Source organism: Harmonia axyridis, chromosome 6 (genome assembly GCF_914767665.1).
Source record: "Harmonia axyridis chromosome 6, icHarAxyr1.1, whole genome shotgun sequence".
Classification (NCBI taxonomy): domain Eukaryota; kingdom Metazoa; phylum Arthropoda; class Insecta; order Coleoptera; family Coccinellidae; genus Harmonia; species Harmonia axyridis.
Genome location: NC_059506.1, coordinates 37919198 through 37933723, shown reverse-complemented (window position 1 = coordinate 37933723; position 14526 = coordinate 37919198). Strand labels below are relative to the sequence as shown.

At 38.0% G+C, this 14526-nt stretch overlaps 1 protein-coding gene across 2 annotated transcripts in view; it reads right to left on the bottom strand.

Annotated features, from left to right (window-relative positions):
• The window catches only part of LOC123681860, an 88050-nt gene extending 76006 nt beyond the window's left edge, over positions 1-12044 (bottom strand). For both annotated transcript variants that reach the window (XM_045620186.1, XM_045620187.1), the window contains exon 1: positions 11675-12044. The gene's annotated coding sequence lies outside the window, so the exon portion shown is untranslated. The remainder of the gene's footprint in view (positions 1-11674) is intronic.
• Positions 12045-14526: the final 2482 nt, after the last annotated feature.

Here is a 14526-nt window from a genome sequence, read left to right as displayed (position 1 = left end):
TGGTTCCTATTCGCTTCTGTGTTCTGTGTGGGTTGAATACGCTTTTTAACTGGATGCGTTGGAGAATTGGGTTGATTGTGTTGGTGTTGGTTTTTGGGGGAGTTTTGGAAGTTTGACATCAGAGGGGGGTTGGGAATTGTCTTATGGTATAGTGACTTAATTAAATATAGTGGCGACAATTCGTTTAAATTGAGCCTAAAAATGACGAATGGGCTGGGGCTCAACCATAGAACTTAAGAATACGATTGACTGAACTGAACTGACACATTGTCAAAATTAAAATTATTGGCCATATAGTATTTGATTGTAGATAGAACAAATTTATTCAACTGAAGAATACTAAATGGAGATTGAATATAAAAAGCCTTCATATTCAAGCTCAACCAAAACCAAAATCAAAAACGAGACCACTCGTGTCGCCACTGTGTTTTATTAAGTCACTGTATACTATGGGTTCTTGTGTTCTTGTCGACTCAAGGGAAAGCAAATTAGGTGGTTCTTGCTTTTGACATGAGGGGGCTACTCATATGCCAAAGCCTCAAAGGTTTGTGCTGTTGAAAAAGGCCATGAGGCTTGTGGTGAGGTTGATGAGCAGTTTCATTATTTCATGTTGAACTGGTAATCACAGCTTCAAACATTGTTCTGTTAGAAATTTTCCTTACGTTTCGAGGATAGCTTGAAGGAGGTTACTTCCTTACTTCTACAAGTCTCTTGACCAAGGCGTTTTTTGCGTTTCTTCCTCTTCACAAAATTTTCACTCATCGTTATCTGCTAGACTCATTATTCTCCTGAGATGCTTACTGGGGTGGCAATGCCCTGTGAGGTTAAGATTCAATTGAAAAGGTTCCGTTTCACTGCGACCTTATGGTCTATTGTGCCCCATCAGAGCTATTCTTTCCATAACGTGATCTACAGCTCGCCTTCCAGTTGCAGAGTTCTAATTAACTCCAATATCTGGGATGGCTTCGAGGAGGCTAATTCTTCACTTCTACAAGTTTCGTGTCCAAAGCAGATTTTGCGTTGGCTAGTCATGGCGAGGCATTCCGTCACCAGGTGATCTGGAGTTTCTTCTTCCTCCCCAGAAAATCTGCACTCGTTGTTTTCCGCTAGACTCATTCTCATGGAGTGCTTCCTGAGGTAGCAATGTCTTGTGAGGAATCCAATGAAGAGGTGTAGCATATTCTTGCTAAGATCCAGATACTTCTTAAATCTTGCAGTATCAAAGATTCGAGGAAACTTTCTGGAATCATCTAATCGAGGAAAACTCCTCTAGAGTTATTTTTTTTTGTTTTTTTCTCCTTCTCAAACTCTTTCTTGTAGATACATTCAACTTCACCATAGAAAGGTTTTGGGCCAATGAAAGGAGTTCTTGCTATTTTTGGATAATCATTCCTACTATTTGGAACAAAGACAAATGAAAAAAAATTGAATTCAGCTGGTTTTTAGTTGCAAATATTGTAACTGAATCGACTAAATTTCATATATACCTCTTGTAATATACCACCAAGCAATTGCTATTTAGAAGAGTACATTTCCCTAGAACGTGAATAAAGAACCCCACACACGTCCGGTTCTCCCAACCCACACCAGCTCTGAGCCTTTAGGAGTTGCCACAGACGCCTAGGTGAGTCGGGATGAACACCATTCATCAAAACATAAACACAGAGTAGATAAAGCGTGACGTGGCGCATCCCTGCAGGCCTATCGACGCTACCGGGCGGATTACATAAAAAAACACGTAATCCCATCGAGCAGCCCTTGGACATGCACCGCTTTGTATCTATCATCTCCGCAATTGGATTAGTGAGGAATTAGCGATGAAAAACAACTGGATGGGTTTAAAAAATTACGTGCGATGAGCGACAGCGTGTCGCGTCCATTGGCGACGCCTACAGGAGGGGCACTGCTCTTCTGATGATATCAGTGAAGGATTGCACCTTGCACCTCGAAGCTGCAAGTAACTTATTACCTTATTTCTCTTCTCGTTTTAGTCGATTCTATAGTTTTGATGATGAAACATTGATCCAAAAGAGTCTGATCCATCAACAATGCAGAATTTTATCAGCTTTTCGATATACTTCAAAACTGGATTGCCCTGGAATCCATATGAAGGTCACGTTGTTGTTTCTAGTCTTTTTTGAATTGTATTACAACATTTGCAGAATGAATGAAATTTGTATGACTCTTATAATCGCTAAGGCACTTGTAATATGACTTACCATGTAATATTGATGGTGCATTTTTATGCTTGTATCTCTACATGTCATAAATAAATAGTAATAGTAATAGTAATAACATGGTCAAAGCTCGTTTTTGATCTGGGAGTACCATAACACCTTGAAATATCTGACTAGATGTAGTAAAGTGACTCTTTTATGGGTACAAATGGTATTGAAAGTAATAAACTTGCAACAGGAACAAGACCTGAATTCTTCTGTGGGATTTTATTGGTGAGATGCCCTAGCAGCAATAACTAAAGAATTTCTTGAAATCTTAAACTTCCACGAGCTGAGTATTGTTAGGATATTGTCAACATGAGTACCTTCTCTACAGAATGAGCCTGTTAGCAGATGAATGTTGTAGACTCTGCAAGTCAGACATGAAAACAGTTGAACACATACTGTCCAAATGTCCTAAACTCGTCATCCTAAGAGGCAGACTTCAGGCAATTCAGTTCTAAACCTCCACAACGTTAAGACTTTCTTGGTCATTTTAAATTTTGCTAGTGGAATAGACGATCTCTTCGGGTATTTTAAACAGAAAATAACATAGCAAAGGATGCTTTTAGCCACTCGGCAACTCGGGAATTGGAGGGAATGAGGAGGCCAACACACTCGCCAGAAAAAGAGCATAAACCCCTTTCATCGGCCCGAAACCTTTCTGTGGCGTAGACAAATGTACCTAAAAGAAAGAGTTTCAGGAGAAGGAAGAAACCGAATGAGAAATACTCTGGCAGAATCTTCCTGGTTTGGATCACTCCAAAAAGTTTCTTGGAAACTTTGAAACTACGAGATCCATGAAGTATTTGGATTTAAGTAAAGATATTCTACACCTCCTCATTGGATTCCGCACAGGGCATTGTCGCCTTAGGAAACACCTCATGAGAATGGGTCTAACAGAGAATGACAAGTGCAGATTCTGTGGGAGGAGCAAGAAAGTCCGGATCACCTGGTGACGAAATGCCTTGCCATCGCTAGCCAACGCAAAACCTGCTTTGGACACGAAACTTGTAGAAGTGAAGAATTGGCTTCCTTGAAGCCATCCACGATATTGGAGTTCATTAGAATTTTGGAACGAGCTGTAAATCACGTTATAGAGAGAATAGCTTTGATGGGGAGCACAATAGATCATTAGATCGCAGTTAAATGGAACCTCCTTAATCAAATCTTAAATCTAGCCAATCGACTCCTACATTCTATCCTATCTAATTTAGAGCCTTTCAAGCATTGTTGACTAAATGATAATGAAAAATAAATCCGACAAAGATCAACCGAAGGTAAATAAGCAACGTATCGGATTTGCAGAAGTCTATATCAAGATTTAACTATAGCAAACGTGTTGTAATTGAGAGTGAGTAGCGATAGAACGATTTCACTCTTTTTAGAGCAAAGAAGAATCGGTTTATCGCTACTCACTTTCAATGACACCACGTTCCCCTATGGTCAATTCTTGATCTAGATGTCCGCTTGACAGATATTTTGTTCATTATAAACAAAGTTGCGTTTTAAAGAAGTGACACAAATAAAAACATCGTTGCATTATCTTATTATCCTTTTTTCTATATGAAACTACAATAAATTTAATAAAATACAGGGTTTTGCTTTGTGTTGAGGTCCTCCCTCAAAACCAGACACCTCAAATCCTACTAACCGGTGGCGGTAGCGATCCGCCACTGTCCTCGCCTGCCCCAACAACATTATTAAATCATGGCATCGCGACGGTCGCCGTCCCGATACAGTTTTCATCGGTTTAAAGGAATTAGCATATAAATGGACCAGGAATTATCCAGCCTCGGGCTGGCTGTAGGGAGGCAGGTGAGGTCGGCTCTGACCCAATTCGGGAGTGGAAAATCCCGTCGGCTGCCCGCCGTTAGAACAGCGGGTTATCCTGTGGGATAACGGGCACTAACGGGCTCTGAAATTGGGAATACTCGGGTTCTGCTGGAAGATTGGACGATACCACTCTTGGGAACGGCTTTGAGGATGTTGTTTTATGTTGTCCAGGGGATGTTGGGAGTGACTGATAGAGGGTGATGCTTATAGCGGCGTTTTATAGTTCATTTGTTCTTGAAATATGGCTTCCGGACGAATTTTCCCCATGTATACTTTTAGAGGGTTTTAATAAACATAGATAAGGGAGCATATGTCATTCTCGGTGAGCAAATTTTGTCCCAAACATGAACTATCAAATTTGACATGAAGCGCGCGGAAATTAAAAAATATCAGTGATACGATATTTCACTCAATTCGCGAGTTTCTCCACAAAGAACGCACTTCTTATGTCCCATAGTGAATCAACGTTTCATATCAACTCTAAATATATTGAAATAAATACCTAAATATATCAGAAATTCAGAAAACAAACTTCAAGCGCGTCAAAAGACGTGAAACAACCGATGACACTAGGAGAGCAAAAGTTGCCAAACCTTGGATTTCAGCTGGTAGATGCAGAAAATAATCAATATTCTGTTTATTATAAATTCGACATTTAGGAAAAATATCGGATTTCAAATATTTAAATTTGCATATTTAATCGCTCAAATAAATATATTTCATTCAATATAATATGCATTTATAACGATATAGAAAAATTGTGTATTTGAAAATGTATCACAATCCAACAACGTAATCTAACCATGTTGAGGACATGTAAAAATTGCGTGTACTCCCTCTACCTATTATTATTACTCTATGAAATGATCAAAGCATCGATCATAAGCAGTACCTAATTGTCTTTTTTTTTTCAGTAAACCCAACTTTGAGTGGTCAATCCAGTCTCCTTTAGAGCTACGTTGTCCTAAAGGTCGAAGGGAAGGAATTGATGGAAGGGTCTTAGAGCATGGTTTGACCCCTTTTGGGGTTGGGTCACTAAGGGATCTCCCGGAAGTTATTCCCATCTTCGATCTCTATGGCCAATGTAAGTTCTGATTTCTTCCTGTGATGATTGAAGACTCATCAAATCAGTAAGTATCGAAAATTGAAGCAATATGGTTCAAAATATTCATCTTCATAAAATATTTGCTTCAGCGAGTATTATTGAAGAAATGTAGCTACGCCGTCGTTCTCAAATTGCTGGCCTTTTTGTACTTCGACTACGTGGAAAATTTAACGTACGGATATTGGCTTTCGTGTTTATAGAATACAGTTCGTGCAAGAATTAAAAGCAAATGATCAACTCTTGAAGCATATGAACTAGATATTCTAGTCCCATTGATGCCATATGGGCAGATTCAATGGAAAAATTAATGAAAAATTGGACTGATCGAATGGTAAATCGTAGCTGCGTTGGAGACATTCCGAAAATCATATTCAAAAATAAATGCCATAAAATTATCTACCAGATTATGATAATAAAAAATTAATTCCAACAATATTACTGTCTTGAATTATTATTGTGTATTAATTTTTCTAGATCTTGAAAAATCCCCTAAATTGAAGGAATAAACTAAAATTAAAGATTCCTCGGATCATTTTGAATAAACTTGTTTTAAAGTTTGATTTTTTTCAAGTTTTTCTCTCATAACACCTTCTGTCCACAAGATATTTAACTCAAATTTGGCATAGATATTCCAATTTAAAATTCAAATCATGTGATATGTGAATTTTAAATGCAAATCTACAGGGTGATATTTTTTCCGTAAGAGTGACCAGTTTTTTTTCTACCAGAACTTTTTTTTGATAGACCACTGGTAGTTTAGAGTAGAATTCCTCTGTAGTATTCCTCAGGAAAATCCAAATTATTATGGGGATTCAATTAGTAAGGTGAGATGAATAGATTAATTATAAGTTTTGGTAATTATTCACCCAATCTGTAGCTGAGATTAATAAAGATTCAATAAACTGGTTTAATGATCACAAAAAAGTTGGACTAAAAGAATTACCTGCATTTCGAAAACAAAACGTTTGTGGATGTGGGTCCATGTTGACTTATTCATACAAACCCAGGGAGGTCGTCGATACTGTTAACGAAACCGACGACATCTAAAGGAGCCTTAGCTATTACTTCGTGAGTATCCAGAACTTACTTTCCCATGTGAGTGGTTCTTAAGACAGTCAGCTCTGGGCATTTGTACACTTTCTGTTTGGCTGTTTCTACTTCCTTTCCACAGATATACCTTAATATAAGGAACACTCTGTATACCTTTGTAAGTTCTGCATTTTATACTGTTCTGAGGTCTCTGAAAGCGCAATGAATGACGAGCTCTCAAAGGCTCCTAACTCTACTATCCTATTTTTTTTTGTATAATGAAGCTTGTTTATATTGCTATTTAACCAGCACAACCCAAGACAGCAAACAAGTCAAGATAAACCCGCAATATCCAAAAATACGAATTTCCTTCCTCTCCCGTACTAATAAGAAGAGGTGCTTCGACCTCCAAAAAACAATCGATAAGGTTACCAAGCTCTTCTGTTCAATCGCGGGGGGTCGTTCATGACGACATTTCCATGGATAACTCGAATAATGGGAACAATAATAAAGTGATCAACCGAGGCCGTGAAAACGGCTGGAAGAGTTGTTTTTAAATGGCGGCTGGGAAAACGTAGGAATTGAAAAAGTTCCCCTTCTGGATCGGGTAACGATTCGTTATTTATGGGGGGGAAATGCGAGGAAATCGTTGGGGATTGAATAGCTGATGGTTGATGATTTGGCGGAAAACGATTCGAGGGGGGGGGGGGATTCTGCAAGTCGTGATTAAGGCTCGGATCAAGGCTGACAGGTAGATGGCAGCTCTGGTTGCTTGTCATGGATGCGGCTTGGGGGGGGTTTGGCGTGATGAGATATGGGTCTGACGGGGTGGTATATTATGATACCAGTAATATTCTGAGTTCTTTTGGGGTTGTTGATGGTGCAAGTGATGGGAGTTTGGCGTTTTAGGAGGTTTTGATCGATTTTTGTCGTTATTCGGATGAAATCTATTTAAATTATATTAAATACGAGTTATTTTGATTTTTACAATTTTATTCTTTGAACCTTAAGTGGCTACAATACGCTCTATTAGTGTGAGTTCACACCGCCATTTTTGGTTCTCCTGTCACTGTCATTCAAATTAGTACGGTTTCGTTGGAGGAATTGGCTTATTTTCATAAATAAGAGTGAGGAAGGATGGAAGAAAAAAAATGACACAGACATACAGAAGGCTAATGAGTGGGCAAATGAAGTAATACTGGACTCGCAAATTTAGAAACTGGAAATTGGCGCGAAGGGTTGATGAACTAGATAGTGGGTAGCTAAGAGCGAAAGACCAAAGAGCTAAAACCGAAAGGTGGGAAGCAACAAAACCAACAAAATAAGAGTATTTGAGGAACGATTTCAGTATTAATTGATAGATAGAAGGAACGATGTTAATACCAGTAAGTTTGAATCCTGTATCATTCCCCAGATTTTGTAAAAAGCCGTGTTTATTAGTTGAACTTCAAGTTCGAACTTACTGGCATCAATCTCGTGCCTTCTGTCTATCAATTAATAGTAAAATCGTTCCTTAAATAATCTTATTTATCAAAATAAGACAATTTTTTTAACGACAACTTACTAATTTGACAACTTGTTTGCTGTCCCTTTGTAAACAGTCATCTTCTGACTCTTGATAAGTAAAACTACACAATTATTGAAAAAGAAACGACATACGCTTCCACAACGCGTTAAGAAATTGTTGAAAAGCCTCTCCATCCTCAATGAATCACTATTTGCTGCTGTTTTTGGGCTAGTGGTATGATTGGATCTTAGTTATGCGAAAATAGAGTTGGTGAAACTTTTATAGTGAATGGATTGCGATACCGGAATTCGAAGATCCTCATTACTTAACCCAACTCGGTGAATAACCATCGAGCAACCGCTGACGGCTTTCTTCTTCTTCATCAAAGGCCTCAGCGCTCCGATATCAAACCCAGCAACACCCACTGCCTCCCCCACCCTTCTAAACGGGCCCTTTTCAATCCCGCTGATTGAAAATCTGCTTAATCGAGTGCCATTGAAGGCCATCATCGAATGGCTCGCATCCGAGTAGTTCAAAGCGAGGCCCCCAAGTTTCGAGTGTCCCCCCGCCACTGTGTGTTTCAATTAGCGAGAAGTTCCTGCGCTGGCCACCTTCTCGCGGGGGTTGGGAGGGTCAAAAGGGGGCGCAGCAAGTAGAGCGCGGCCGGTTCTGCCAAAATTGGAGGGCTTGGAGACGGAGGAAAAGAAGAAGTTCATAAGTCGTATAAATTATTTCGAAAAGCTGGGACTCTACTTTTTACCCGGTCCTATTAAGGAAATGGAAGCAAATTGGTTGTTGTATTCCGCGAGAATTTTGCGAGATGAGGGGTGGGGGAAGAGTTATGGGGGTAGTTTTTGATGTAAAGTGTTTTTTTTTTGGCCGGAGTGGCTTTTGTCCCGATTAAGTTTGAAGAAGTTGGGTAACGCAGTGGATTTTTGTGAATTACTTGCTTACCAGACATGATTTCAGAATTTTATCGCAACTTATTCAGTTTCTATGGGAGAGAAATGTACAGAAATTCTGTACAAACCTTCACATTGGTATAATTTTCGATATCATATATTTATTCACATGGAAAAACGAAACACTTAAACTAACAATTCTAGGAAATTCTTTATGGAACAAAGGAATGAAAGAACATAAGGCTTACTTACGTTTCGATGTTTTCTTATTTTGAAAATTTTTCCTCCATAAAACTCTTATAAAGGGTGTTTTTTTTAGAGCTATAGAACTTTAAATTGCAATAAAACAACGATGGATTATTCGATTGGCATGAATTTTATTTATCCGCAAGATAATCTTGTGGCATTACATTTTAAATATGAACGTAACGTTCTGGTCATAATCGTTTTTGAAGAAGTACCGACCAATGATTCCACCAGCTCATAAAGCGCACCAAACAGTCAGTTTTTCTGGGTGTAACTGTGTTTCGACATACACTTGAGGATTAGCTTCACTCCAAATGCGGCAGTTTTGTTCGTTGACGTAGCCATTCAACCAGAACTGCGCTTCATCGTTAAACAAAATAAAATGGACGTAGTGCGCGATACGTATTCCGCACAGAACCATTATTTTCGAAATAAAATTGCACTATTTGCAACAGTTGTTCAGGCGTGAGTCTATTCATGATGAATTGCCAAACCAAACTGAGAATAAATCACTTGACAGCTGTTAAATCGGTCTCCATCTTGAACAGTTATGCCAACTTAAAGTTATATACCTCGAAAAAGAACACCCGTTATTTAAGAAAAAAACTCAAACTTGATCGTATTTTAATCAATAAATGGCCAATATGAATGTAAATGTTCATGCCCAAATCAACTAATGTTTTTTCCTATACTAAATAATCTTAATCGACAATAACTCGTTTGAGTCGTGAAATGTAAGTATTACAATTTTTATGGGGAAATGATTTCAAAGTGACAAATTGGCGAATGCGCCAATATTCACATTAATTCAAGTGAATTTTCGAGTTATTTGATATAGTACAATTACATATTCAATAACAGGGTGATCCTAAATCAGAGGTTCAAGCGAAAATGATAGATCATTTCAAGAAGAAAAAGTCCTTCAAAAATGGGCTCGGAAATGCTTTGTTTTCGAGATACAGGGTGTAAATATTTGATTTTTTTAAAGGTTTTCTATCTTATAACTTTCCCTTCATACGATGTACAACTTGAATTCAGCATAGATATCCCAATTTGAAGTTTTCATGATGTAATAAGCTAATTTTCAATACAAATCTACAGGATAACTTTCATCCAAAACTTTTTTAAGTAATTTAGAAAAATGTAGAAAAATCTTTTGACCAGTACTATATTTTTTGGTGTGTTGTAGTTATGCCGTATCTGCTACCGATTTAGGGTAAAATCTTCAGGAAAATTCAAATTCTTATAAATATCAAGTTAATAAGCTGTGATTAATTCATTACGCATAAGTTTTGGTTCTCATTTAGCCATTTGTATTGAAGATCAATAAAGATTGGATAAACTGGTATTATTCATTGCAAAAAATAAAACTACCAGAAACACCATTAATCTCGAAAGCATAGCGTTTGCGGGTCAAGGTTTATAGGACTTTTTTTGTCTAATTATCTAAGGCATCTCTCATTTTCCTTTGTACCTCCAATGTAGAAAAACCCTGTATTTATAGAGCTTATAGACTACACTTTTTATAAAAATAAAGCGAAAGATCATTATAAGAAGTTTCTATTTATAATCACCTTCTAATGATTCGTCCATTTTGAAAGAATCCTGCACTGAATATTGAATAAAGAAAAATTTCTCTGTCAAAAATAATCTATTCGCTTCACTTGACCTTGGGTATTATTATTAGGAAAATTATTGGTTGTTGCAGTGATGTTTGTTCAGATTTCATCATATATGAATACCAAAACGAATAAGAGATGAAATATAATAGATATATGCAAATAATTTCAATTACATAACTCCACTGCTTTATGACAAGAACATGTTCTGGTTTCATCTGGCTCGAAAATCTTTAAGACATTCAAACTATTCCATTCCTATCTGAAAATACAGACGAAACATAAATTGCACGTTTTGGCCTGCTTTCCAATCAGCTGACTACCGCTCTAACTTCAGAGATTTGTAGTGAAACCACGTCCGACTCATTTTCATTTATCGTTGAAAAATTTTCCTCTCCGTAATCTTAGTTGGCAGTGGAAATTCACGAGAACGTTGGAGAATAGAATTTTAAAGTTACAGAAAAATAAAATTGAGTTTTATCGTTCGTTTTAGAAATATTACATGTTTGAGAATGATATATACTTCATAGTCGATGAGAGAGATGAAAAAACTCATTTTGAAAGAGGGGATTTGCTCAAATTGGAATCCTTTGGACCTTTTGTTACTCGGATTAGAATGGAAAGTCCTCGCTACAATGTAGGACAGCGCTTCGCATGGGAAAGTAATAAGATTTATCTTGTTGGATCAATGGATTTTTTATTTTTCTTGTATAATCGGCTTAATCTCCCTCTATATTTGAACTATTTGATTTATTAATGAGTCAGATGGATGTTCAAGTAATTTCTCATTGAAAACCTTCAATTTATATTCTGTTCCGAAACAATATATTCTTAGACAAGAAATTTGATTTTCCGCATTCTTGATAACGCTGAAGAGTCCTATATGGTACTATCAATATGACATACTGTAAAGTAACAAGGTATTCACACAAAACATTCTAAGATTTTAATTTTGTGGGAATATCCTTGTTTTCTTTTAGTTGTGAAATAACTTCTTGAAGACAGTGATCTAGTTGACAAGATATTGTCTGTTCAATATGACAATATCTTATATCTTTTTTGTATCGAATTGTTACGTTGAAAATCAGTTGTAACGGTAAAATATGATCGATTTTCTATCAGAAAATCAGCTGACGAATATCCACACCCCCCTCGCAACTAAGCCTAAGAAAAAAACAGCGTATCTACTTGAAGAGAATAAAAGAGGTCTTTACCTTTGAGAAGTTGAAAAACAGACATGTACCATCCAGAAGGAAAATTAGGAAAGATGAACTGAACTGAACTGAAGAAGGACAGAAAGAAACACAGGCACAAACTCAAGCACATACGGTATTCAAATATCAATATCTCTGTGTGTTTTTCTTAGCGTGTCTTTTTTTTTTCATCAATTTTTCAAAATCGTCGTCGTCGTCTTCGGCGGTTGTCCAGGTGTCGAGAGGACGCGATTTCTTGGGATTTTGAAGGTTCGGGGTTCCGTAGTGTCCAGATAACTGGGAGAGTATTACCAGAGGTCTCGAGGTGTGCAGCTGTGTGAATGAGTGTGTGTAATTTTGTTGAATGTGAAAGGGAGTAGACCCCAGCGAAGCGAAGGGTGCCAAACTGGCCCGAGAAACAGGGGGTGGTTCTCGAGACTCTCGCGCGGGCGACAAAGCGCGTGCGTTGATGAGAACTTCGCGAGGCGCGCCGTCAGATGGCGGTGGCGTCGGGTTTTCCCGATTTCGGGAAGTTGGATGATCTGAACGAGGAAATTCCAACATGGTAGGCGTAGCGTCGTTTCAAAGGGGACAAGGCGACGCCGGGCGTCCGAGGGGTTGGGGGATGGTGAGTTAGAGGTGTCTTGGATCAGGTGATTAGGGGGAGAATTTGGTGGTTTTGGGATTAGGTCGATTTTGGGGATGTCGATATATTTGGAGAGGGGGTTCTGTATTGGGAAGATTGAGGTGCTCAACAATATTGGTATATTTTGAATTATTGAGAAACGAATTTACATGATGAATAAGTTCAGGCTTTTTTAACTTACTTCAGCTCCAGTTAAAGCAGAGTTAAAATTTAAGTGAGAAATCCTATTTGTTTTTCGGGTGACTTAAGAGTAGAGTAGTTTTACACCAAATTTGTTCTTCCAACAATTTATTGTGTTTATGAAGTTATTTCAACTATTTTTTCGATTACAGGCACTATAATGGAATGGATTTTTATCACTGACCTCAAGAAGCACCCGTATCAGATCATCATTGTCTAGAAATTGTCCGTTGAGAACTGAGAACAGCGTCTTCAATTTGACTGGACTATGCAATTCTTCAACTAGTTCCTTTGTACCGAGCTTTGTACCGTTCTTTTGTAGACGAACAAGGATGCGCACCTTCATCTCTCGAAGTAAGTAAAAAAAAAGTTATCGTTACTATGCATCTGACAGTCGTTGAGAGCTTTTTTCAAAAAATTCTTTATAGTGTGATAATTATTTTGGTGAGCGGTCTAATTCATAGGCAATATAGGGATTCGATCTCTGTTGACCTAAGTGTGCCGTAACATCATTAAGCAACTGGCCAGAGGCAATAAAGTGACTACTTTGGATACCAGGGCAGTGTGGTGTTGAAGGAAACGAAAAAGCCGATGAACTTGCAACAAGTACATCAAGGTTAACACCTGCTGGACCTGAGCCTTTTTGTGGGCTAGGAAAAGAACAAGTAAGGTAGCGGTTCAGCAATGGGAGTTGAATAACAGGATAATCCACTGGACAAACACTCCTGGACTTACTCAGGCCAAGAAATTCGTGATGATATCACCTACCTAAGCCAGAAAGCTCTTGAAGCTATCACGAGCCGAGCTTCGGGTGATGGTGGGACTGCTGACGGGGCACTGTCGGTACAAACGTCATTTGTACCGTATGGGAAAGTCAGCAGATGAGATTTGCAAGCTCTGTGCATCATAAGCAGAAACAGCTGAATACATTGTATGCAAGTGTAGAGAACAAAAGATCTACCGAGTCACAACGACCCCAGTTAAAAAATAATAAAAAAATTCAGTAAAAAGCATGATACGAAAACTTTTTAGTCAAAGCAAAATGGTGCTATAGCATATAGAATATTCTCTAGAGTTTAGAAGATCTTCCTCGACCAGAAGATTTATTTGGGGGTGTTTTCTATATCTTTCAGATTTGAGCCTCTTGGGATTTTACTACAAAGACTAGTTTCTCAATCAATCCTAGAGAAATATAAGATTGCATTTGAGGAGGACAAAAAATGAGTTTCTTATTGCATAACTTGTTCAGTTCTCAGTGAAATGAAATCAAATAAGGTGATCAAAATCATTTTTTGATGAATTAGGGAAAATCGTAAATAGAATAGAATAAAGTACAAGGCTTTTCTAATGGAAGTGATAGAATTTGAAACGGTTCTTATGGCAATACTTTGTCGGTTTTGTTGCTTCCCACCTTTCGGTTTTAGCCCTTTTTTGTCTTTCGCTCTCAGCTACCTAATATCTAGTTCATCAACCCTTCGCGCCAATTTCCAGTTTCTAAATTTGCGAGTCCAGCATTACTTCATTTGCCCACTCATTAGCCTTCTGCATGTCTGTGTCATTTTTTCTTCCGTCCTTCCTCAATTGAACCATTAGGTCTCCATATTTTTTCTCTATATTTTCTCTTGCTGTTTGTCTGAAATCAAATGTGGTATGGCAATACTGTGAATCATTTTTTTATTTTAAATTGTGTCCTTTCTACTAGAGAACCTTCTTTGGGTTAAACTTTTGAAGATGGCTCCAGCAGTTACAGACGGAACGTCAGGTCACAAAACGTTTCCTACAACCGGAATTTTCTAACCTATTCTCCTCTACTGTTTTTTATAATTACAATAAATCAATTATTTGCTAGGAAAAATTTTCCAGACTTCACCGAATCCAGTGCTTTCCTCCAAACCCAAGCATTTCTTCAACCACTCGCAATATTCCACGAAATACCACAAACAATAAACCCCTACATTGAATCAGCACCGATTTCCTCCCCATTATCCCTCCCAAAGTTATTCCAGGAAATCAAAGGTCCCATCTTCACCAAGGGTAGCATCCCCTT